At 44.0% G+C, this 25,145-nt stretch overlaps 1 protein-coding gene across 3 annotated transcripts in view; it reads right to left on the bottom strand.

The window, feature by feature from the left end:
* Positions 1–22,540, bottom strand: part of raph1b (Ras association (RalGDS/AF-6) and pleckstrin homology domains 1b) — a 214,239-nt gene extending 191,699 nt beyond the window's left edge. For all 3 annotated transcript variants that reach the window (XM_060898934.1, XM_060898935.1, XM_060898936.1), the window contains exon 1: positions 22,358–22,540. The gene's annotated coding sequence lies outside the window, so the exon portion shown is untranslated. The remainder of the gene's footprint in view (positions 1–22,357) is intronic.
* Positions 22,541–25,145: the final 2,605 nt, after the last annotated feature.

Here is a 25,145-nt window from a genome sequence, read left to right as displayed (position 1 = left end):
TCATCATCATCTCTCTAGAGCCAGAATTTCAACATGAACTTCAGCTAATGTGTCAGAGAAATACCACAATCGCTGTTTTATGTAGAACCCAGTCCATGTTGATTGAGAAAATCTACACACACACTATGCACACTTTTCCACCAACAGGAAATGGTTTCAGGTACCAAATTTTGAACCGGTCAGGTGTGGGTTTCCTAAAAGCCTCTTAACGCTAAGAACATCTTGAAGGAGATACGCAGAGCCGTGGCCTCACTTTTTGTTTATAAATGCCTTGAGACCTCAAGAATGGCACAGGAATAGTTTTAAGCGTTAACAATAAATCTAATATAGATCTTGCAGTCACGTGACCGGAAAGTACACAACCCCCATCTTGTCGGTCAAAAACACCGCTGAATACTGCTGCACTCGTGTACAGAATGGATCAATTTCAACCGACGGACTACACGGCTCATTTTTCTAATGAACAGATAACTAGATACATGTCTAAAATAAACGATCTACAGATTTGTGACCCTTATGGCTTTCCTGACGGAGTTTTCACGACCGGATTTTGAACTGCCAGCGGAATACCCGGACGTGTATGATTACCTCATTAACTTTCCCTCGCTGTTCAGTGGTGAAGCACTGCGTGCTTATAAATCTCTGGACAGTTTTCTTTACAGAAATTCAGGTTTTGTCAGCGACTCAGATGTGGCATCTTGTAAACAAGAAAATAATCCTCATTGGATGGGTAAGTCACTTAAGTATTGAGTATAGCACTGACCAGCCGATTATGGAATAGAATAAGGTAATTCCAGCTGTAATTCCAAATCGTCCGTCTTGTTTACATGGATCTGGCGTTGGAGAGGTAGAGGCTTGGCAGTGGAGGTTTGAGTAGCTGTTTTCTGAGCTTAGTCAACAGGCCGGCTCTGCCTGTAGCCTCGCTTTTGCTTCTGCTCCCGGCGCCGCCTCCTTCGCTTTGCTTCCAATAACAATCCACGGAGACCCCGCTGGTCTCGCTGTCTCGTCCGGAATGTTTTTTTTTTTTTTTCTCGTCCGGAATGTTGTGCATGCGATGGAAATCACTACAAACCGTCATTTTCTGCTGGAAACCAATGTCCAGTAAGTCCATACGGTTGTAGTGGATATTGAAGTCCGGTACAGACGAACAGGCAAAAATACACACAAAAAACATAAACGTGCACAGGTAGGGAGAGCTTGTTGCCGCAGCCGTTGTAGTAGAATTGTATGTAGTAGGGTTTTCCAGAAGAAAAGGTAGAAGTAATATGCGGAATATGGCGTTTGACCGACACGATGGCGTCTGTCACAATCTGGATCGGCTGTGACGTCACATGCAAGTGCTCCATATAGTAATTTTTACGATTAAAGTGACTCATATAGGTAGCGGTCTGAGTGAATGACCTTGACATCTGTGACGTCACAGCAGGAAGTCTATCGGTCTCATCGCCATTTCCGCTATACTAAAACACAGAGCTGACTGCAACTCCGATCCTCCATTTTGAGCTAATTTATCACCATGCCACGTAGATGTGTTGCTGGCCGGTGCAGCAACACGACAGAAGGTGGATTTACGTTGCATTCATGGCCCAAGAATGTTCAAACTGCAAAGATTTCGACACGTTTTGCAAGAAATTCACGGATTGGGTATCTATGAAGTGGTCTCTCCTCTGCTCTGCACATTTTACTGAGGACTCGTATGAAACCTCCGATCTGTTGAGGAGCGTTGGCTATAAGCCCATACTGAAAGAGGGTGCAGTACCAACAGTTAAAGGAAAAGAAAACTACAAGAAAAGGAAAGCAAGTTCAGTTGCACCAGTTCTCCCGGAGCATGAGCCGAGCAGTAATGGCGGGAACTCAGCATGGAGAAAATGGAGAATGAGTGAACCACAGAACACAGACGGGTAAGATGCGACTCTCATTTGGTTATATAACAAAAACATGTTGTTGACCTGCATTTAGATTAAAACATGCAACTTGTATTGTGTATTGTATTTCAATGATTCAATATTGAAAGCAGGGCTCGAAATTAACTTTTTTTCTTTGTGTCCCCCAGTGGTCCCGAATTCTGTGTTGTATTGTCCCGAATGGAAGCAATAGTGTCCCCATTTTTTTCCTCTCTGAAATAACCAGTGGTTAATATTATCATATGAAGTTACTATTATATTTGTAACTATGCGATTTTGAACCCTTTATATCATTTTTACAATAAGTCACAAAACACAAGCGACACATGTCCTATACATCATCTACTTCAAAATTACAGTTATTGCATTTTCAGTTTATTAAACTTTGGCGATCTCACTGTATGAATAGATACCTGTTTATTTAAAGGGACCAACTAGCTCATTCAGAAAATGTTTCAACTCCCTACATCTGCAGTACACTTTAGTTGAAAATAAGACCCCTTTTATGTTCATTTCATCTACTTATACCTTGAATCTTTGTTGGCACTTATAAGGCCAACTTATAATTTTCACCATTACCGTTATCCATTTTTATGAACTTTCCGTTATCCATTACCGTTATCCATTTTTATGAACTTTCCGTTATCCATTTTTATGAACTTTCCGTTATCCATTTTTATGAACTTTCCGTTATCCATTTTATGAACTTTCGCTGCCGGGTGCAAATGTTAGCAACATCAACATAGTGCCAGGTCCAAGCCTAGCTGTGCTGCTGACTGACTAAACTTTCTGAACTAGAAAGACACCAAGAAAACTCACTTATTCTGTTGAACGGTATCTTCCGTCAATATCATCCGCATCATTCCTGTTGTATTTTATAACGTGTCTAACAGTGTTCATTAAGTTCATTCAGTTGCTAGCGCTGCCTGCAGACCAGGCGATGACACTTTGGATCCTGAAGGTCCCGGAGACGTTATGTCTGGGCTTTCAGTTTCTTCCCCGTGGTCGGTCCGCTTCAACCACTTCAGCATTTTTGTTCTGAGTCGGCGCAGCGTGTGCGGTAGCAATTCCATTCCAAGTCCATATAATGCGGACTCCGACCGAAGATTCTAGAACAGAATGCGCTGCTCTGTAGCCTACTGATGCAGGTGCATCGAAAGTGTAGCTACTATATATTTTTCGCTGTTAACGTTTTAAAATTAAAATTGACAAATTAGGTGAATGTCTACGTATGTGTTACGGCTTTGTAAATAATATTAATGTAGAACTTTTTTTCTAGATCTATTTTTTTCCATTGTCCCGGGATTGTCCCAGATATGATAATTTTGTGTCCCGATGACATTTTTTATGGTCCCCGGGACATCGGGACACCGTTAGTTTCGAGCGCTGATTGAAAGGAACCACAGGTGCCCCTAAAATCACTGAAATCATTGAAATTGAAAAGGATCCCTCCACCCCTGCACAGGCGCTCTCAGGTGATCATGTCAGGGCAAAATTGGCCTTTGGTTACTTACTCTTTACATTAAATGTTATAGAAAACATGTTGCTCCCAATGGTGCGTTTTGCCCATGTTCAGGGTGGAAAATAAAAAAGAAAGATTAGAGTAAGACAAGCCAAATTGGTGTTTTTAAAAAGAAGGGATCATGGAGAATAAAGAAAAAAATATTTTAAAAATCCGCGCACATTCCCACAAGGTGTTACGGTGCTCTGAAAATGACATCCAAAATGATTTGTCAGACTTGTGAGGTCTTCTGTTCAAACACTGATAGAGTTTCCTTTCTGTTTATTGCTTTTTTTTGAGAGTGTTTCTACTTATCCCAATAAGGGAAAAAAAATCAAGAGCCTATGTTGGGTAAAAATATTGGGCCTTTTCCACTACCCTTTTTCACCTCACTTCAGCCCAACACGGCTCGCGTTTCGACTACCTCAGAGCAGCACGACTCAGCTCACTTCAGTCTTACTCAACACCCAAAACTCGCACGGTTTTGGAGTGGGGCTGAAGTGAGCCAAACCGAGCCGAGTGGGGCTAGGGGCGTGAGGAGACACTCCCCTGTGCACTGATTGGTGAGGAGGAGTGTCCTCACATGCCCACACACGCCCCGCGAGCACGCTGGGAACCACCATCTGTAAACACCGTAAACCCGGAAGAAGAAGAATTACGACAAATTATGCACCTCGCCTCATCTATACACTCTTGCCAGTATCTGTTGGCGTTGTCGGTGACAACAAGCCACAGCACCAAGACCAGTAACACTAACGACTCCATGTCCTCCATGTTTATTGTTTACTATCCGGGTCGTGAGACTACCGCTTAAAAGGTCACTGATGTCACTGTTTGCGCTGCCTAACGACATCACATGACGTCCACCCACTTTCGCTAACTCCACCCAATGTGTCCACCCACTTCCAGCCAGCACGGTTCAGCGCGGTTGTAGTCAAAATGCAAAGCCAACAGCCCCACTCAGCTCGACTCAGCCCAACTCAGCACCGCACGGCTCAGCCCAACTCAGCCGCGTTGGTAGTGGAAAAGCCCCATATGTCTTCTGAAGGCCTAAACAGAGCACAGCCAAAAACTCCAGTAAAATTTTGATCATCTTTGAGGGAGTGCTATGACCATGCAGGATCATCCAGACCCAAAATGACAGTTTTGCTACATACTATTCCTATTTATGTACCAGCATGCAAAATTTGAGCCTCCGACATGGTTTAGTTCTTGAGCTACGGGCTTGTGAACTTTGACAAAAAAAAAAAGTGAACAAAATTGACCCCCCCGCAGTAAAATTGCCTGTAACATGGAAAGTATACATCTTACTTTCAAATAAATTCACAGTGTTTCTCCTAGGTAACATGGGTACATCTGGTGATTTTTTTCAGAATTTTTTGAGACCCAAGTGTGCGGGCCCCAGTTTAATTGACGTGGAATGACCCATTTATCAAAACAATTCATCGATTTCTTGGCAAGCGACATATAGAGATTTAGGTCACGGTTTTGGTTCTCCATGTCCCGGATGTAGCTCGTATGAAAAATACTTGTGGCATATTTCCCAGTAAAACACTCGTGTCCATATAATATATGAATATGGGTCACTGCGGAAGATCACTAGGTTTGAATTTGTCCAAGACTAGACACGGGGATTGTGTAGATACACACAATGAAACAAGGATATACCAAGCACTACTGCTTTCATTTTCAAGGACGAGATTAAAGAGGTCATCCTCCAAACAATGGATCATTTCTCAGCCTGGCTGGAATTCAAGAACCGGTCGGGGGGGGACAAAACGGAAATTATTTTGTTGCGTCCACCACTTCGAAGACACACAGCAGCATCTTTTACATTCCGCTTTGAATTAACCCTAGGAGTGCACAAATATGAAGTGTTCTGGGCCAAATGCTTCCTGTCACATGACCACAGTATTGAAGTTGACTGGCCCTAAAGCATGAGAGGGTAACGAACTCCAACCACCTGCTGTTGCCCACAGGCTGCTGTTAACAAGAACCATAATCTAGAACACACCATCTGTCATTGTGTGTCATCAATATACCCAAATAAGAAGACAAAGCTCCCCTGATCTGACCTGAGTGTGTCCTTTTGTTCAATTCTAAACACTTTGCTGGCCTAAATAATATATAAGAGCAGTAAATAAGAGTGGGAACAGTTCCATCTGAATAAGACAACAATGATTACTTCATAATTCCTGATTCTGAGACATAGATTAACGCTTTCTCTCCTGCGCTCCCTGCCTTTTCTTATCACCCCCACCTCCCCTTTTTCTTTGCCGAGTTTGTATTAAGCAGCTCTTCTGGAAATGATTCACAGGAGAACTCTGGTATCCAAGGCCGTCAATGAAAAGCAAAGAGAACTGAATGATTGTAGGGGTGGAAACCATTTCTAGGCCAACCACAGCTAACACAGCAATCTGAACACCACAAGGCACCAACCAATATCAAAAGAAGGAGCTCCAACAAAGCTCAAACGAGTACCACCATCTAATGGAGCACAATAAACAGACAGACTTATTTGCTTGCATTAAAAAAAAAGAAAAAAAACGACATAACTCTCAATAGAGGCAGTAGTGGTCCAGATTCACAGAGGAACATTTTCCCCCAATTTAGCATGCTCAAGAGTCAACGAGACCGTCAATGACTACATTTACATGCACGTCCAAATCGAGCTGCTGTTGGTAATCGAGCAAAGGGTCCCAGCAGGGGTGCCAGAGAAATCCAATCCTACATGCACAAGTGAAATCGGGCTATTGTGCAAGGTGCATTGTGCACCCGAGCCACACGTGGCGCTACATGCCCCATCGTGTTGGTACACTTCCAGTTGTCGTCATGAAGAAGAGCTATAGTGTTGCCAGATACTGCTGACGTTTTCCAGCCCAAAACATGTTCAAATCCGCTAAAATGCACTTAAAACCCCCAATCTGGCAACACTAGCAGTTCCGTGTTCAAGCTGTTCGGCTTGCTCTAACAGACTATGGCTACAAACTGTCCGGCGCAGACCACTGTTTTGTAAGACAACTTATTTTGCACAATAATATTTTTCTAAAGTCCATTTTTTGCTTACAAAAAAAATTTTTTTTTGCTTACAATTTAACTCATGTCTTAATAAACACACAAAAAGTTCAATTGTTTTGTTTTTATTGACATTCTTCAGATGTTGGACATATATACATACACACACACACAAATACAATGACTTGTTTATGTACACAATTCACAGCTATGCAACAGCTGTACAGATGTATTTGGTGATACAGTAAGTGAGCTAAATTTTAACAGTGCAAACAATGCCACAAAAAGAAAAGATTCATGCCGTTGTCATGATTCGTTGTCATGCCGACCGAGGCTGTTGTGTTTCCCGCTTGTGGTCTCGTCACTCGTCACTCCTGGAAGTAGCTCGACAACTAGCTCGATAGGGTATACATGCGCAAAGTAGCTCGGCAGAAATCGCATAAACTAGGTCGTGTAGCTCGATTCCGAGAAATCAAGTTCGGTTCAATTTCAGCCGAATTAAGGTGTATACATGGCATTTTGAACTTCGATTTCAGTCGAGCAACGGCAGAAATTCGATTCTCTCTATGTGCATGTAAACGTAGTGAATGACGGTGCAGGGCACTCTGGCCCTGTCTAGTCCAGAAGGAACAATCTAAAGTGGGCCACCTTGTGCAAGAAATGTTGCAAACTATATACACCCTAGGAATAGCTACCTATTTTCCAGAAAGAATCCAAATCAGCACGGAATTGACCAAGATTTTTGTTCAACTGCTCATTAAGGCTTAATTAGTCCATAACTTCATTAATAATTGTAATTAAACAAATCTGGGTAGAAGTTATATGCACCCTAGGTACCCCTACCTTCATGCCAGAAAGAATCAAAATTGGTGAAGACTTGAGGGAGAAGAAGCCATTTGTGTGGAAACTGCTCGTTAGGGCTTAATTAGTCCATATCTTCATTATTAACTGCAATTATGCAAATTTGGGTAGAAGCCATATGCACCCCAGGGAGACCTACCTTCCTGCCAAAAAGAATAAAAATCAGTGAAGAACTGAAGAGGGAAGAAGCGATTTTCATGAAACGTGGACGACGACGGACAACACAAATGGCACAAGCTCATCGCCTGTCGGCCAGATGAGCTAACTAGTGTCACCACGGTGTTCCCAGAAAAGATATGGGTGAGAAATCAGCTTTATACTCTCAACTGCATCCAAAGACTGACACTCGCCAACACACCACTGCCTGCCTGACCACCTGGTTTGAACAGCCAAGGGTGTCCTACCGTATCTTGTTTCACCCTGCCTGCTGACCGTTCTTCATGGTGGTCTCTTTCAACCACCACCACCTTTGGTAAGATGACACCACCTTAGAGTCCAGTCTTTTGTGTGGGATCCCTATAGCCTGTGTGTGTCAAGCATATTAGATCAAAGCATCAAAATCTCCATGTAGTCCTCAGCCATTGGATATAGTCAAGTTCATTAGGTTGAAACGCAAAAGAAAGAAAAAAAAGAGAGAACCCACATTAAGCAGGATGATGCACATAATGCACAGTACAGCCCCAGAGGCATGCATCTAATGGACTGAGGGTGACCTTGGACACACATTCTCAAATACAATACCAAAGCCTTCTTCTCATCTTCCCCCCCGAGGAGCATTAGTCAGTCCTTAGGCAGCTGATTTTCTCATCAGATATGCTGGTGCCAAGCTGTAGGACTTCCCCCAACATCACTTCCCCCATCTTACAACCACAAACAGGACACTCAGCTTCCACATGGCAAAACTAATCGACCCCAGAGTTTCTTCTGATCAGCAATTTGCCTTTTAAAGTGGTACAGTGGGAAAGTTATGGTACCCTTCCACTGCAGAGACGCAACAAATTCAGCTCATGAACTTTCTCATCTCATTATCTCTAGCCGCTTTATCCTTCTACAGGGTCGCAGGCAAGCTGGAGCCTATCCCAGCTGACTACGGGCGAAAGGTGGGGTACACCCTGGACAAGTCACCAGGTTATCACAGGGCTGACACATAGGCCCTGTTTACATTATTTCGAATCAGCGGATCATCAGATTAACGTTTTTAAAACGATTCGCGTGCACACAGCAACGCCAATACACGGATACGCTAATCACATGACTAATTAGACGGCACGTCACATGATCCCAGTGCATATCGGACATGCGCAAGTCACTCACCACTTGCAAGTGGAAGGATGGCAAGCGAACACCTTCTCCAGCAGATAAACACACCTGGCTGTGATGTTCATGTTCTCACTGAGTTTAAGTGCCTGAAGGAGGTTGAAATATGTAAATAAACCTCAGTGCGGCTCAGCGCTTCCTCCTGCGCTCCAAATCACTCCGCCCTGAACAGCGAGTGCCCTCTGGAGGGTGCGCACTCCGGCCCTGCGCAGCTCACAGAGCGCGCGAGTGAAGCGCACGAGTAGTGATTCGGGACTGAGCCGCTGTGTGTGAGGTCCCAACGCCAGCGAATCAGGAAGGTGGATGTCACAGTGACGTTGTCCAATGACGACGTCAGCTAGAGCTCAGCACAGCGTATGCGCGTATTCTGAATGTTTACACAGCACCGGACCAGACACGAACTGGGTTGAATACGTGGGCTCTGGCGGATTCCCGTTTCCCGGCGTTTTAATGTGAATGGACAGTGCATCCACGAAGAAAACGAGACAGATACGGTCTAATGTAAACTTGGCCATAGGCACAGACAACCATTCACACTCACATTCACACCTACGGTCAATTTAGAGTCACCAGTTAACCTAACCTGCATGTCTTTGGACTGTGGGGGAAACCGGAGCACCCGGAGGAAACCCACGCGGACACGGGGAGAACATGCAAACTCCGCACAGAAAGGCCCTCGCCGGCCACGGGGCTCGAACCCAGGACCTTCTTGCTGTGAGGCGATAGCGCTAACCACTACACCACCGTGCCGCCCCTCATGAACTTTATAAGACGGAAAATGCCAAATGCTGGTGAATACTCCAGGACTACAATCAATCTTTTTCTTTCCCAATAATTTTGTCTGTCAATAGAAGAATTCAATCAGGAGACCTGAAGATCCAACCGGATTGTGCATCTGCACCAAGCCGACCCACATATACAGTGCTGTGCAAAAGTCTTAGGCACATGTAAAGAAATGCTGTAGACCAAAAATGGCTTAAAAATAATGAAAATGTTTCAACATAAAAAAAAAAATTAAAAATACTATAAACAGCAGTAAGCCATAAGAAATGAAAGTCAATGTTTGATGTGAGACAACCCTTTGTGTAAAAAATATATAATTATTGGCTGGCTTTTCTTCATGGTACATCAAATATATTCCGTTCAGCTAGCATGATATTGAACGAGTCGAAGACAAGTAGCTGAATGAAATATCTCTGATATACCGGTACCACAAAAAAAAGCCAGCCAATATACATATTTTTATGAATACACATTCCTTTCAGGTGTTCAATGCGTCTTTCTCTTTCAAAATTCTCTCAAAATCTTCCGTATTTAACGAAGCAAACCTGGCGGTCATGGTTGTTTGAAATTGTCACAATCACTCGCCAGCGCAGAACTTTCACATCTCCGACGTGTGACGTCATGTCGTCTTGACAACCGTGCAGTACCGGAAACCATATTTAACGCTCATTGTCCATTGGATAGAGTGACGTAGGATAAGCGATATGCTAACAATACTGCATGTTATCAAACCAAACATATGAAACCTGCTAGAAGGGAATAGAACACGTTTTTATTCCATCGAAAAAGTGTCCTGTATGTATAATAATTTTATACATATGAGTAGTCTCCGGTACAGTGAGTGCAGTTTGATAAGGAAATGAGCTGTAGGTTTTACTGAGCATCTTACAGAACCAGCCACAGTTCTTCTGGACACTTTGACTTTCACGCTCGCTTCTTCATTTTGCACCAAAACCCAGCAGCCTTCATTATGTTTTCTTTTTTAATCTCAAAAGTGCTCTCTTATGTAATATGCTGCTCAGATACAAACTTTTTACCTGTAACATTTAATTTTGTGCTGGAAAACGAGCGTTTGGGACTCTAAAATGTTTTGTACTGACTCGATAATGGAGAGGTCATAAAATAGGAATCTATAACAAAGTTTATATGAAAAGAATAAGGTGCCTACGACTTTTGCACAGTACCAATGTTTTCCCCAGAAAAAAATTAAAGTCCTAAATTCTGGCATGATAAAACACAGACAATTGAGCGCCAATGGTGTGAAGTGAAACTAGGGGGGTCCGGGGGCGTGCCCCACCGCAAAATTTTTTGAAAATACAGTGGGGCAAAAAAGTATTTAGTCAGCCACCAATTGTGCAAGTTCTCCCACTTAAAAAGATGAGAGGCCTGTAATTTTAATCATAGGTACACTTCAACTATGAGAGACAGAATGGGGGGAAAGAATCCAGGAAATCACATTGTAGGATTTTTAACGAATTAATTGGTAAATTCCTCGGTAAAATAAGTATTTGGTCACCTACAAACAAGCAAGATTTCTGGCTCTCACAGACCTGTAACTTCTTCTTTAAAAGGCTCCTCTGTCCTCCACTCGTTACCTGTATTAATGGCACCTGTTTGAACTCGTTATCAGTATAAAAGACACCTGTCCACAACCTCAAACAGTCACACTCCAAACTCCACTATGGCCAAGACCAAAGAGCTGTCAAAGTCCACCAGAAACAAAATTGTAGACCTGCACCAGGCTGGGAAGACTGAATCTGCAATAGGTAAGCAGCTTGGTGTGAAGAAATCAACTGTGGGAGCAATTATTAGAAAATGGAAGACATACAAGACCACTGATAATCTCCCTCGATCTGGGGCTCCATGCAAGATCTCACCCCGTGGGGTCAAAATGATCACAAGAATGGTGAGCAAAAATCCCAGAACCACACGGGGGGACCTAGCGAATGACCTGCAGAGAGCTGGGACCAAAGTAACAAAGGCTACCATCAGTAACACACTACGCCGCCAGGGACTCAAATCCTGCAGTGCCAGACGTGTCTCCCTGCTTAAGCCAGTACATGTCCAGGCCCGTCTGAAGTTTGCTAGAGAGCATTTGGATGATCCAGAAGAGGATTGGGAGAATGTCATATGGTCAGATGAAACCAAAATAGAACTTTTTGGTAAAAACTCAACTTGTCATGTTTGGAGGAGAAAGAATGCCGAGTTGCATCCAAAGAACACCATACCTACTGTGAAGCATGGGGGTGGAAACATCATGCTTTGGGGCTGTTTTTCTGCAAAGGGACCAGGACGACTGATCCGTGTAAAGGAAAGAATGAATGGGGCCATGTATCGTGAGATTTTGAGTGAAAACCTCCTTCCATCAGCAAGGGCATTGAAGATGAAACGTGGCTGGGTCTTTCAGCATGACAATGATCCCAAACACACCGCCTGGGCAACGAAGGAGTGGATTTGTAAGAAGCATTTCAAGGTCCTGGAGTGGCCTAGCCAGTCTCCAGATCTCAACCCCATAGAAAATCTTTGGAGGGAGTTGAAAGTCCGTGTTGCCCAGTGACAGCCCCAAAACATCACTGCTCTAGAGGAGATCTGCATGGAGGAATGGGCCAAAATACCAGCAACAGTGTGTGAAAACCTTGTGAAGACTTACAGAAAACGTTTGACCTCTGTCACTGCCAACAAAGGGTATATAACAAAGTATTGAGATGAACTTTTGTTATTGACCAAATACTTATTTTCCACCATAATTTGCAAATAAATTCTTTAAAAATCAGACAATGTGATTTTCTGGATTTTTTTTCTCATTCTGTCTCTCATAGTTGAGGTATACCTATGATGAAAATTACAGGCCTCTCTCATCTTTTTAAGTGGGAGAACTTGCACAATTGGTGACTGACTAAATACTTTTTTGCCCCACTGTAGATGCTCTCAGGTGCATTTTCAGGGTCTCTGAGAGGTTTTAGATACATGATTATAGGATAGATTTTAAATAGTATTAATGTATACACATTTGAAATTTCACCTTAAAGTTCAACATGCGGTGGCACAGTGGTGTAGTGGTTAGCGCTGTCGCCTCACAGCAAGAAGGTCCTGGGTTCGAGCCCCGGGGCCGGCAAGGGCCTTTCTGTGTGGAGTTTGCATGTTCTCCCCGTGTCCGCGTGGGTTTCCTCCGGGTGCTCCGGTTTCCCCCCCACAGTCCAAAGACATGCAGGTTAGGTTAACTGGTGACTCTAAATTGACCGTAGGTGTGAATGTGAGTGTGAATGGTTGTCTGTGTCTATGTGTCAGCCCTGTGATGACCTGGCGACTTGTCCAGGGTGTACCCCGCCTTTCGCCCGTAGTCAGCTGGGATAGGCTCCAGCTTGCCTGCGACCCTGTAGAAGGATAAAGCAGCTAGAGATAATGAGATGAGGTGAGTTCAACATGCAAGTTAAATTGTTTTGTTCTAGATTACGGAGGTATACGATAGATTTGAAAATCTACAGGGATCCCTTGCACTTAATTATCTATGATCAAATAGTGTTGTAACAAAAATGTGCATGAAAATATGACCAGTGGTTTTGCTCCATCTTACGCAATCCAACGAAGAGAATCGATCATCATGACCTCCTGTTGATCACAAAGGGATCTGAACCTAAGACCTGCCACCTTAAAATAAGTTGCTGTATTACTAGAACTGTAGTGATTTAGAATGTTTCTGATGCAATTACCGTAATATATGTAGAACTAAGATGCACTGAAAAGAAAAGTAAGGCAACTGCGTATTATAAAGTTTAAATTTCGGTACTTTATTAAATGGACTCGATTAAGATTAAAACATATTTAAAGGAAAACTTAATTCATACATTTAAGTTTACAGAAAGATTATGTATTTATAAAAACATTCATGAAGAGATTGCGTTAATAAGTGTCAAATATAGCATAATTTCGAATAATAACGATAAGCATATCTGGCAGCGTGATGTCACTGTGAGCCTTTAACAAAAGAATAATCCGGAGCCGCCTTCTGTTAAATGGATCGCAGTGACATCACACTGCCAAAAATGCTTATGATTATTATTTGAAATGATGCTGTATTTGACACATTTGGACAACTTCACTTCGTGAGAGTGTTTATAAGTACATAATCTTTCTGCAAACCCAAACTAATGAATCAAGTTTTCTATTCCTTTAAAGCAGATTAATTCTCCTTGGCTTTTGCTCGGCCCAATGTTGGCCAACCCTCTCATAGTCCATCTCGCTGTCATCCATGCTGATGTGGATTAATTTGTCCAGCGAGTCTTCTCCTAGCTTATTAAAGTCAGTCGGCTTTGCCCGTCTGGTTGGGGACAACATCGGCAGCCAATGAGATCGCTTATAATGAATCGGAGACTTCCGGGATGTCTGACGTTTTCTTTCAATGTTTTTATTGGACGGTTTGAACACGTGATCTTGACGTAGCCAACAGATTACAGTTTGTTTACATCATACCACGCGGACATATTACTTTGACAGATTCAACACAAACACTGGAAAAAAACCACAAATTGTTTAACACAAATATCAATCAATATGTAAATTGATCTGTTATTTGCTCTCCTATGTATCTGGTTACTTGTCGGCAGGAAATTTTAACGCATCAGTATAAATCTAAGCGTGTCGGATTTTAACTAAAGCGACCAAGCGTATCGGCAGGCAGAGCAAGCGTATCGGGCCCGATACGCTAAAACGCTTTGGGGAAACCCATGAGTACTGTACATCATTTTTGCAACTATGTGATGTGGCAGGCGACAACATTCCAATATTTGTACTTGTTATCCTACTTGCTATGAAAATAATCACTTATCAACCAACAATGTTGCTTTAAAAAAAAGGGCAAGATAGATTAATCAAACTTCCGAACAATGCTTCGTGAAGGCTTTTGGACTTTTCATAAAAGGTACATCACAACATATTACGGATCACAACGACTGCACCACCTTTCATCACAAGAGAGCAGTCTGATGGACGTTTGAACTGGAGCATCATGGTCACGTCATGTAGCACAGTCCCACCAAGACACCATGACAATCCAGGCTCCAGCCGATGACTGTAAATACAACCGAGAGAATATTCATAGCAAGAGGACTGTCCTTGTCTCGTCTCTGTCCGGTTCTGCTCAAGACTCGGTGGGTATTTCCTGAGGAAAACTACTTGCTGTTGCCTTTTCCGTTCAGCTTGGTGTGGATGTCGGCACCAGAGTATGACGGAAAGGAGGGGTCTCTGAAGCAGAAACGACCTCCGTTTCCTCCCTGTCTCAGACTCAAGCAGGGTGCAAAGTGGAATTTAGCCTCTAGTTACGTCGAACAGCTCAGTCAGTGAAGCACTTAACCAGTGTATGACCTTCAGGCCAAAAAGTTGCAAGCCATTTCAGGCCTAGAAATTCATATATTTTTTTCACCAGCCAGCCGGACTAGTGACCTTCCAAAGTAACTCGCCAAACAGAAAATCAACTAGCCAAAATTTGTTCATGTATGAATTTTACTTCCGTCAAAAATAACACAAAAGAGAGTAGTTACCATTGTTCATGACTAATGTGCATTTATTTCAAGACCCGAGTATTTTGATACTGTTGTTAAATACATAAATGAGAACAACACGGAGCACCATAATATAATAACAAATAATAATATATTGGAAAACTTGGCAACTTGGTGTATGAGTATTGAAAACAAATGTACTTAGTACAGTATCATGACTATAGCACCCAAAATACGTCCAACGTGCTTTCTGTATTTAACCATTTATGAGAGGGAAAGCATTAGGAGCTTCATATTGACTAGGAATCAACTTGAAAAAAAATTAATTATTCCATAAAAATCGTATCGCAGCCAAAGCCTACCCTGCTCCCACGTTTGCTTATAAGTCCTTTGTCGTTTCTCCTTCTCGTACGCTTTATCGGCGGCCTTTTTCTCCTCTTCAGACCGAGGTCGGTTTGTCCCCGTCTCTGGCGGTTTCTGGACACCTTTCAGAAAATTCCACATCGCAACGTAGCTTTGGCAGATGTAGATGTAAACAACAACAAAAACACGTGTTTAAATGGGCGATAATGTGGCCACATCTATTGAATTTGATAACGTGATTACCGCGATATTCAACGAGATGCGTTATATGCATGCGCAGTAGTGAAAAAAACGACAGCCTGACTCGTACACGATATGATTCGGAATTCTTCGGTATTTTCCGTCCTGCCGATAAACACATCGATTAACGCAGACATGGCACACGCTTAATATGTGGCGGCTTTAGTTGACGGTCTGTCCGAATCTTTGCTTCATATATATTTTTTATTTTCAACTAGCCAGCCGGGCTGGCTAGTGACAGGAATTACCCGCCAAATGACAAATTAAGTCGCCTCGGGCGACCGGACCACCACGAATTTCGAGCCATGCATTTGGGCAATCAACTTTAAAAAGTTAATTGCCCGGCAGAAAACTTAAGTGCCCGAAATGTAGCAGAGACGGCATGGCAGAAACTTTTGTTACCCATTGAAAATGAATCTGTAATTGGTGGTGAATTTCATTTCCTGTTAGAGTAAAATAATTTGAAGGAAATCAAAGCCTACTTCTTATGATGGTCTCATCTCATCTCATTAACTCTAGCCGCTTTATCCTGTTCTACAGGGTCGCAGGCAAGCTGGAGCCTATCCCAGCTGACTACGGGTGAAAGGCGGGGTACACCCTGGACAAGTCGCCAGGTCATCACAGGGCTGACACAGACACAGACAACCATTCACACTCACATTCACGCCTACGGTCAATTTAGAGTCACCAGTTAACCTAACCTGCATGTCTTTGGACTGTGGGGGAAACCGGAGCACCCGGAGGAAACCCACGCGGACACGGGGAGAACATGCAAACTCCACACAGAAAGGCCCTCGCCGGCTACGGGGCTCGAACCCGGACCTTCTTGCTGTGAGGCGACAGCGCTAACCACTACACCACCGTGCCGCCCTCCGTCTACATAAACCGGTCATTTTCACTCCGATTCCTGACTGTTTAACGCATATTTCATATATAAATATTAGTTTATTAGGAATAATTTTGATGAAAATTTGTCTCAAAAAAAGTTGGTGGCCAGACGGGCACCCATCTATAAAAAATTCCGTGCCCGCCCAAAATGTTATGTGCCGCAGGCACGCGGGAAAATCGGACCCTGCACTTAATGCTGCCCGAGATCCTGATGACATGACTTGCTTCACTGCACATAACCTCCATCAATCGCTATGGCCTCTTTGAGGCACACATGATGCGAATGGCCAGAAAATTGTCTCATTACCACTGGGGTAGAAAGCGTAGAGCTATGATCCATAACACTGGCCTAAGAAATGACAAATTAAGTCAAGTCTACCCCTTTTCCACCAAATCAGTTCCAGGGCTGGTTCGGGGCCAGTGCTGGTTCACAACTCGTTCAACTTGCGAACCAGCTGAGAACCACCAGTTTGCTTTTCCATAGCTCGGGGTGCTACGGTAAGGGGAGCCACGTCATTACGTCACTGTATACGTCAGTTACATCGCTGCGTTTGCATAAACCTTGGCGCGAACATCGAAGCAACAACAACACAAAGAAGAAGCAGCAGCAGCAACAATGGATGACTGCTGCTTTACTGCATCCATGATATCTCGTCGCTTATTTAAAAATGGCGCCCTCTCACGGTCTCCGCCCCCCCCGCTGACGTAAGCGGTTCTTTCCTCTGGCCCAGCAGAGAGTTGGTGCTAGCCTGGAACCGGTTTTTCTGGCCCAGAGCCAGTTCTTTGTCAGTGGAAACAGAAAACCCGGTTCCAAACTAAGCACTGGCCCCGAACCAGCCCTGGAACTGCTTTGGTGGAAAAGGGGTAGTCTTGTCTGCAAAATGCAAGTCCATTGCTAGGAAGGAAAAGCTAATCCATTAACTGGTAAACACAGTGATGATACAAGTATTGTCCAGTGTGTCTCCTCAGTCTTCAGTGTAGCAGTTTAATAATCTACATCAGCAAGTATCGAATGCCAACAAAGTGACTCCATTTGACCAACAGCCTCTAACCAACCCACACACCTGAGATTTCTCACCGCAGAGCAAATCTTATTTCTTACTTTCTGAAATTTAAACCTCATTTATTTCTTTTTAGTTGTACTGCACAAATACAAACGATACAAAAATCCAACATTTTTGTCAGGACTCGATTCTCATTTGCCATGTTGGTCATATGGTAACGACACTGTGCACAGGTGTGTGTAGATTTAATAATGCAGAGGGAGAGAAAGTTTGCTGGTTAAAGTTTGAGGCGGATTTTTTTTTTTATCATTCTATCCACATTCACTGGATATGAGCAATTGTGCGCTCTGATTGGCTACTCTACTACTAGGCTATCGGCTCATATACCGTGAGTAGAGAAAAACAAAATGGTGGAGCGTGTTGCTGAACCAACCGAGGACGAAATAAAAACTCTACTCGAAAGCAAACCCCCCCAAATTTATATCAAGTATTTCTGTTTCTCTTAAATAGCTAAAAGAATATAGTGTTTGTTTGTTTCTCCCCAATATCTCCTGTTCCACACTCCAGCCCAGTCGGTGGTGGTAATGCATCTTTAAGTTGGTTTGCCAACTGCCAAAAATAACTCTAAAGAAGAGAAAGAAAACCACCAAAAATACAAAAATAAATAAACAGAATTTTAAAAAATGGAATAAAAGTATTTGATGGTAAGAACGTATCTCTGTTTTCAAGAATTATTATTAGAGCATTTTTCACAAATTGCTACCGTCATTTCACCGGTTTGTTTACATTCTAACCGGAAATGATTTTGTCAGACATTTTAGATAAAGTTTTTATTTATTGAATTTGAAAAAAAAAAAAATAGCTCCGTTTCTCAAAATCCAGTGAATGTGGCTATACTAAAACAGTTATTCCACTAAATCTCGTCGTACATGGCTTATAGCCAACTTGGTGCTATGTACCTCATCAGGTCATGTATGACTCGATTTCATGGAATAACTCTTAAATATTACAATAACAAAATCCAGTCTCAGATCTGTGGTGGGTTTCCCAAAAGTCTCAACGCTAATGCTGCTTTTCCACTACAAACGCGGCTGAGTCGGGCTGAGCGGGGCTGTTGGAGTTGCATTTCGACTACCACCGCGCTGAACCGTGCTGGCTGGAAGTGGGTGGACACATTGGGTGGAGTTAGCAAAAGTGGGTGGACGTCACGTGATGTCGTTAAGCGGCCCAAACAGTGACATCAGTGACCTTTTAAGTGGTAGTCTCACGACCTGGATAGTAAACAATAAACATGGAGGACATGGAGTCGTTAGTGTTGCTGGTCTTGGTTCTGTGGCTTGTTGTCACCAACAACGCCAACAGATACTGGCAAGAGCGTATAGATGAGGCGAGGCGCATAAGGCTTCAGAAATTCTCGTAATTCGTAATTCTTCTTCCGAGTTTACGGTGTTTACAGATCCCAGCGCGCTCGCGGGACGTGTGTGGGCATGTGAGGACACTCCTCCTCACCAATCAGTGCACAGGGGAGTATCTGCTCACGCCCCCAGCCTCACTCAGCTCGGTTTGGCTCGCTTCAGCCCCACTCCAAAACCGTGCGAGTTTTGGGTGCTGAGCAGGGCTGAAGCGAGCTGAGTCGTGCTGTTCTTAGATAGTCGAAACGCGAGCCGTGTCGGGCTGAAGTGAGCTGAAAAAGGGTAGTGGAAAAGGGCCATAAGAGTCTTAACTGAGAGAGGGAGTGTTCATTGTGCTGCTCGCTCTACCATTTAACAATGATCTTTATGCTGCAATACTTTTGGGAAACCCACCCTTGAGCATCTTTAACTGCTGGAAAACAGGAGCAGGAATGGAAACATCCTTCATGCTAGGATCTACACAATATTTTTGACTTCCATGATGGTCACTATGTCAGATTAGACAGTCATAGAGCCATAAATACTTGCTGTGTCTTGGTCGGGAGACTGGCAATGCTACAAGTTTGACCCTGACCAATCACTGTTCACGTCCTTGTGTGTCATCAGGAGGAGGGTCAAGAAATTGCCAATCATGGCCATCGAGAAACACGCTGTAAGAGTTTTCAAATTAGACAAGAAAACAGAACAAAATCTGACATGTTAAGACATTTTGTCAGGGTGCTGCCACATCACTGTTCTTCGATTATGTCACACTACAAGGCCTGTCTGTTGTGCGCAACATTCATGTTCACGTCCAATGACAAAACTGTACAAAATCTGGCTGAATTCATGTACTGGGGGAAAAAAAAAAAGGAAAAAGTGAAAGGTCTCATCTTTTGGTTTTCAGTTATATCTTAAGGTGCAAGAAACAACAAAAATGGTTCAATTTGTTTTGACAATACAAGCCAAACACATTTTAGTGCACAGCTCAATGTTGCTCACTATTATGCTATGCAAAGCAGCCAGAAATGAAATGAAAACAAAAAAATTTCACTGTATCTTGGAATTTTGGGTGGCACGGCACGGTGGTGTAGTGGTTAGCGCTGTCGCTTCACAGCAAGAAGGTTCCGGGTTCGAGCCCCGTGGCCGGCGAGGGCCTTTCTGTGCGGAGTTTGCATGTTCTCCCCGTGTCTGCGTGGGTTTCCTCCGGGTGCTCCGGTTTCCCCCACAGTCCAAAGACATGCAGGTTAGGTTAACTGGTGACTCTAAATTGACCGTAGGTGTGAATGTGAGTGTGAATGGTTGTTTGTCTCTATGGCCCTGTTTACATTATTTCGAATCAGCAGATCATCAGATTAACGTTTTTAAAACGATTCGCGTACACACAGCAACGCCAATACACGATTCGCGTGCACACAGCAACGCCAATACACGGATACGCTAATCACATGACTAATTAGACGGCACGTCACATGATCCCAGTGCATATCGGGCATGCGCAAGTCACTCACCACTTGCAAGTGGAAGGATGGCAAGCGAACACCTTCTCCAGCAAATAAACACACCTGGCTGTGATGTTCATGTTCTCACTGAGTTTAAGCGCCTGAAGGAGGTTGAAATGTGTAAATAAACCTCAGCGCTTCCTCCTGTGCTCCAAATCACTCCGCCCTGAACAGCGAGTGCCCTCTGGAGGGTGCGCACTCCGGCCCTGCGCAGCTCACAGAGCGTGCGAGTGAAGCGCACGAGCAGTGATTCGGGACTGAGCCGCTGTGTGCGAGATCCCAACGCCAGCGAATCAGGAAGGTGGATGTCACAGTGACGTTGTCCAATGACGACGTCAGCTAGAGCGCAGCACAGCGTATCCGCGTATTCTCAATGTTTACACAGCACTGGACCAGACACGAACTGGGTTGAATACGTGGGCTCTGGCGGATTCCTGTTTCCCGGCGTTTTAATGTGAACGGACAGTGCATCCGCGAAGAAAACGAGACAGATACGGTCTAATGTAAACTTGGCCTATGTGTCAGCCCTGTGATGATCTGGCGACTTGTCCAGGGTGTACCCCGCCTCTCGCCCATAGTCAGCTGGGATAGGTTCCAGCTTGCCCGCGACCCTGCACAGGATAAGCGGTTACGGATAATGGATGGATGGATTGATCTTGGAATTGTGAAGCTCACATGACAATCTTTCTTCAACATTTCTCAAAAAGCTACATTTTCCTTGATCCACAGTAAAAGGTGAAACTGACTTTCAGTTTTCCGTTTTCACTTTGCAAAGCGGATTCGGAAAACGGTCAAATTAGACCTGATATGGATCTGAAATGCTGGATTTTTTTTTTTTTTTTAATCTGATCCACAGGCAAAGTTTTATGCCCAAAACACATGCTAGATTAAATGACTTGATACAGACCTTGGATGTAAATACTGTACAAGACACACAAAATGTCTGGTGCTTCATATAACTGGGCGACATAAACCTGAAGCGATGATGTCAGTATTGGATTTACAACAAGCATCACCCAAGATACAGAGCTCTGACATCAATAACATATATTAGTAGTGGGATTAGTGCACTGGAAGATGTACACCGATACTGCTGCACTTCTCTGGGTGGAGGTCTAGGTGCCATGGATGTGACTGTGTACCAGTGTGGAGCAGCATTCCCTGATCCTGGTGTCGCAGTGCACATTTTAAGATCTCACACAGCTCGTTAAGAGGTCCTTCATGAGGTTGAAACGTGGGAACCACAAACACACACCCAACATGTGGACTTCAGAGGGACTGAATGTGCGATTCAGAAGGGAAAACATCTGAGCCAGCAACATGGACAACATGCAAATGTTCAAACTAAGCATGATGGGAATATTTACATACATATGCGTTGATGATACTGGAACAAGTATGGGTATCAAAGCGTGCAAGAGGGAAAAGAAACCATTGTATAACCTGTGTGTGTGTGTGTGTGTGTGTGTGTTAATGCTGTAGTGTCCACAGGCAGACGCTGGGGCGAGTTTGAACACACCCAACATCAAGTGGACAATAAAATGAGGAGCATCTGATGGACATTTAATATTTGTCACCACCATAAATGTGTTATAGATTAATCATATATCTGATAACGCAGCATATAATGCATCAAGGAGGATCTTATGATCAAATCCCTCTGCAGTGTTTGCCTTTTTTCCCCAAACTGTCCACACATATACACAGTAAAGGCTTCAGTACACTCACTTCACTGTACAGCCCAGGGTTCTCCTAACATCTGCCTGGATCAGTCCTTGAAGCAGGTTTTTCTTTAAGAGTAGACATGTCCATAGTCTATATAAACATGTGGACTGTCCATGTACACAGCCATCTGTCCTTCCTCTGTATATGAGCCACATGTGTGTTAGTTCTTGCCCTTGCAGGATCATGATCTCATTACTGGTGGAGACAATAACAGCTTACAAGAAGCAGCAGGGCGTGAGTCCTCATCCCCACCCGCCTCTGGGTAGCTCATCCAAATATATATATATATAATATATATTAAAAAAAAATTCAGCACAGTAAACAGAAACAGCCTGTAATTAATTATAAGCTAAATTAACACTCACCCAAAGGAGATCTGAACAATCCTCTTGGATCCTATTGAGAACACACACACACTTCTCTTTCCAGATGAAATCAAGTAAATATCCAAAAATTAATCAGACACGTTCCTTTTTTTAATTATTATAATTATGATTTATATTACAGCCTCGCACGCTATGAACACATCCCTAAACCTTCTCCCATTCTCTCTCCCTTTAGGCAACTGTGGCGTGCTCCCAGCGTCCAATTTCCTGCCCCGCCCACATTTCCCTGCTCAACGAATCAGCGTGTCCAGCGGCATTCTAAGTCCCACCTACATCACCAAAAACAGACCAATCAGCCGCTTGTAGGAGTGGCGTTGTGTTCTGTTCAGAGCACGAGCGCATCCGTTGGCCGAGTTACCAGACAGTTACTATCCGGCTGCGAGCAAATCTAAATGTATTTAAACGTAGCCTAGGTTACCAAGTTTAAATAAGAAGAGCACTATTTAAGCGTACTACCTAGTGTTGTAATATGCGATTTGGGACACAAATCCGGAAAATGCCTGTTTCTGTTTATATTATATGCTGCAAAACTTGCATGAATTCTGTGATGGTCTGTCATCCAAAGGAAATGAGATGAGGATTAATGGAGCTGGTTTACACAAATCATAGATGCACAAAAAGTCTGGAGTGATGTGTAAAGTTAAATTATCAGGAAAACTGGACCAGAACCTTAGGAGATGTGCGTACTTCCGGTTTTTGGGACAAGAGCACATTAGCATCACATAAACCTCATCATGCATTACACACATTTTCCATCATAAATACATTTAGTGTTAGTAATTAATATATTTATTACAGGTACACTATGTATGTATACTTCTGTCCATCTGTCCTGCCAGCAAATATTTGGGCCATCTCATGGAAGACAGGCTGGATGTCCTGCAATAAATAATAGGATCCAATAGCAGGAGAAAGCTTGGTGTTGTTCACCATCTAGTGGCAATGTAATTTATGGTCTCCATCCATCCATCCATCCATCCATTATCTGTAGCTGCATATCCTGTCCTACGGAGGCGAAGTGGCCAAGTGGTTAGAGCGCTTGACCGCTAAGCGAACGGTCCCCGGTTCGAGCTTCGGCTCGACGGGGATCTGGGGCTCACTCCCTGTCCACCGAGCAGTGAATGGGGACCTGGTGGAAACACTGGGGGAAGTAAGGCGGTGAGGAAAGGAACTGGCCACCCTACCTCACTATGCCGATGGCCCAGGACAAGTGCGCTCTCTAACAGGCACTCCCCCAATGTACGAATCGTATATGGGACCCTCTCTTCTCTTCATCCTGTCCTACAGGGTCGCAGGCAAGCTGGAGCCTATCCCAGCTGACTATGGGCGAAAGGCGGGGTACACCCTGGACAAGTCGCCAGGTCATCACAGGGCTGAGGGCCTCTGCATGCTCTTGCGACAAGGCTTTCGCAGATAGCTTTTCGCAGGCAGTTGTAATTTATCGTTGAGCGGGGAGTAATAGGCCTGCGCGATGTTATTCACCGCCACAACACAAGGGGGCGCGAAGTCGCGAAATCTCTAGGAGTAGTTGGTGGGTGTGGTTAGTGGAGTGTTTATCCTCCGGTTACGTATAATGACTAGAACTGGAGTCGTATAGGTGTACGTACAGTACTTCCTCACTTCCTCGATCAACTGCTCTTCGTGCTGCTCCATCTTCGCTCGTGTTTTTAAAAATGCCGGTCGTGAAAACAAACCAAACCGGGAAAGTAGGGAAGCGGAAGTGCGTGTACAGCAGATGTAGAGTGGACTAATCAGAGCCCTCTTGTCTGCGACGCTGTCTGCGGTGGTCACAATTTTTGGGAGGTGCGCGCAGAGCGTCTGCGAAGGGGGGGGCTTCGCAGACGCCATCTGCGACGCCATCTGCGAGGATTGGGTTGTCAGCATAAATTGGCCTTGACACATAGACACAGACAACCATTCACACTCACATTCACACCTACGGTCAATTTAGAGTCACCAGTTAACCTAACCTGCATGTCTTTGGACTGTGGGGGGAAACCGGAGCAAACCTACGCAGACCCGGGGAGAACATGCAAACTCTGCACAGAAAGGCCCTCGCCGGCCGCGAACCCAGAACCTTCTTGCTGTGAGGCGACAGGGCTAACCACTACACCACCGTGCCGCCTAATTTATGGTCTCTTACCTATAAAACATTGCTAATGAAAGCCCATAATAATTCATACACTGATGAATCCACTGATGTGTCTGTTCAGGACTCAGACACAGTCTCAGCATTTAAGTCTAGGCTGAAAACATATCTGTTTAGTCAAGCCTTTTGTTAATAGTGTTTATGAGGTAAAGGAGTAGATCTGGAGGGTCCTCAGACATATGCCCCTTTTCCACCAAAGCAGTTCCAGGGCTGGTTCGGGGCCAGTGCTTAGTTTGGAACCGGGTTTTCTGTTTCCACTGACAAAGAACTGGCTCTGGGGCCAGAAAAACCAGTTCCAGGCTAGCACCAACTCTTTGCTGGGCCAGAGGAAAGAACCGCTTATGTCAGCAGGGGGGCGGAGTTGTTAAGACCAACAACAATAGCAAGACCACGAAAGACTGCCACTTTTAAGCGACGAGAAGCAGCAGCTGTACAAACGCGAAGTCATCCATTATTATTATTATTGTTGTTGTTGTTGCTGCTGCTGCTGCTGCTTCCGTGTTGTTTTTGCATTGATATTCACGCCAAGGTTTATGCAAACGTAGCGACGTAACTGACGTATACAGCGACGTAACTGACGTATACAGCAACATAATGACGTGGCTTCCCTTAGCACCG

The sequence above is a fragment of the Neoarius graeffei genome, chromosome 18 (genome assembly GCF_027579695.1).
Source record: "Neoarius graeffei isolate fNeoGra1 chromosome 18, fNeoGra1.pri, whole genome shotgun sequence".
Taxonomy (NCBI): domain Eukaryota; kingdom Metazoa; phylum Chordata; class Actinopteri; order Siluriformes; family Ariidae; genus Neoarius; species Neoarius graeffei.
Note: the sequence above shows the minus strand (reverse complement) of the source record. Positions and strands in the feature narration are given on the sequence as shown.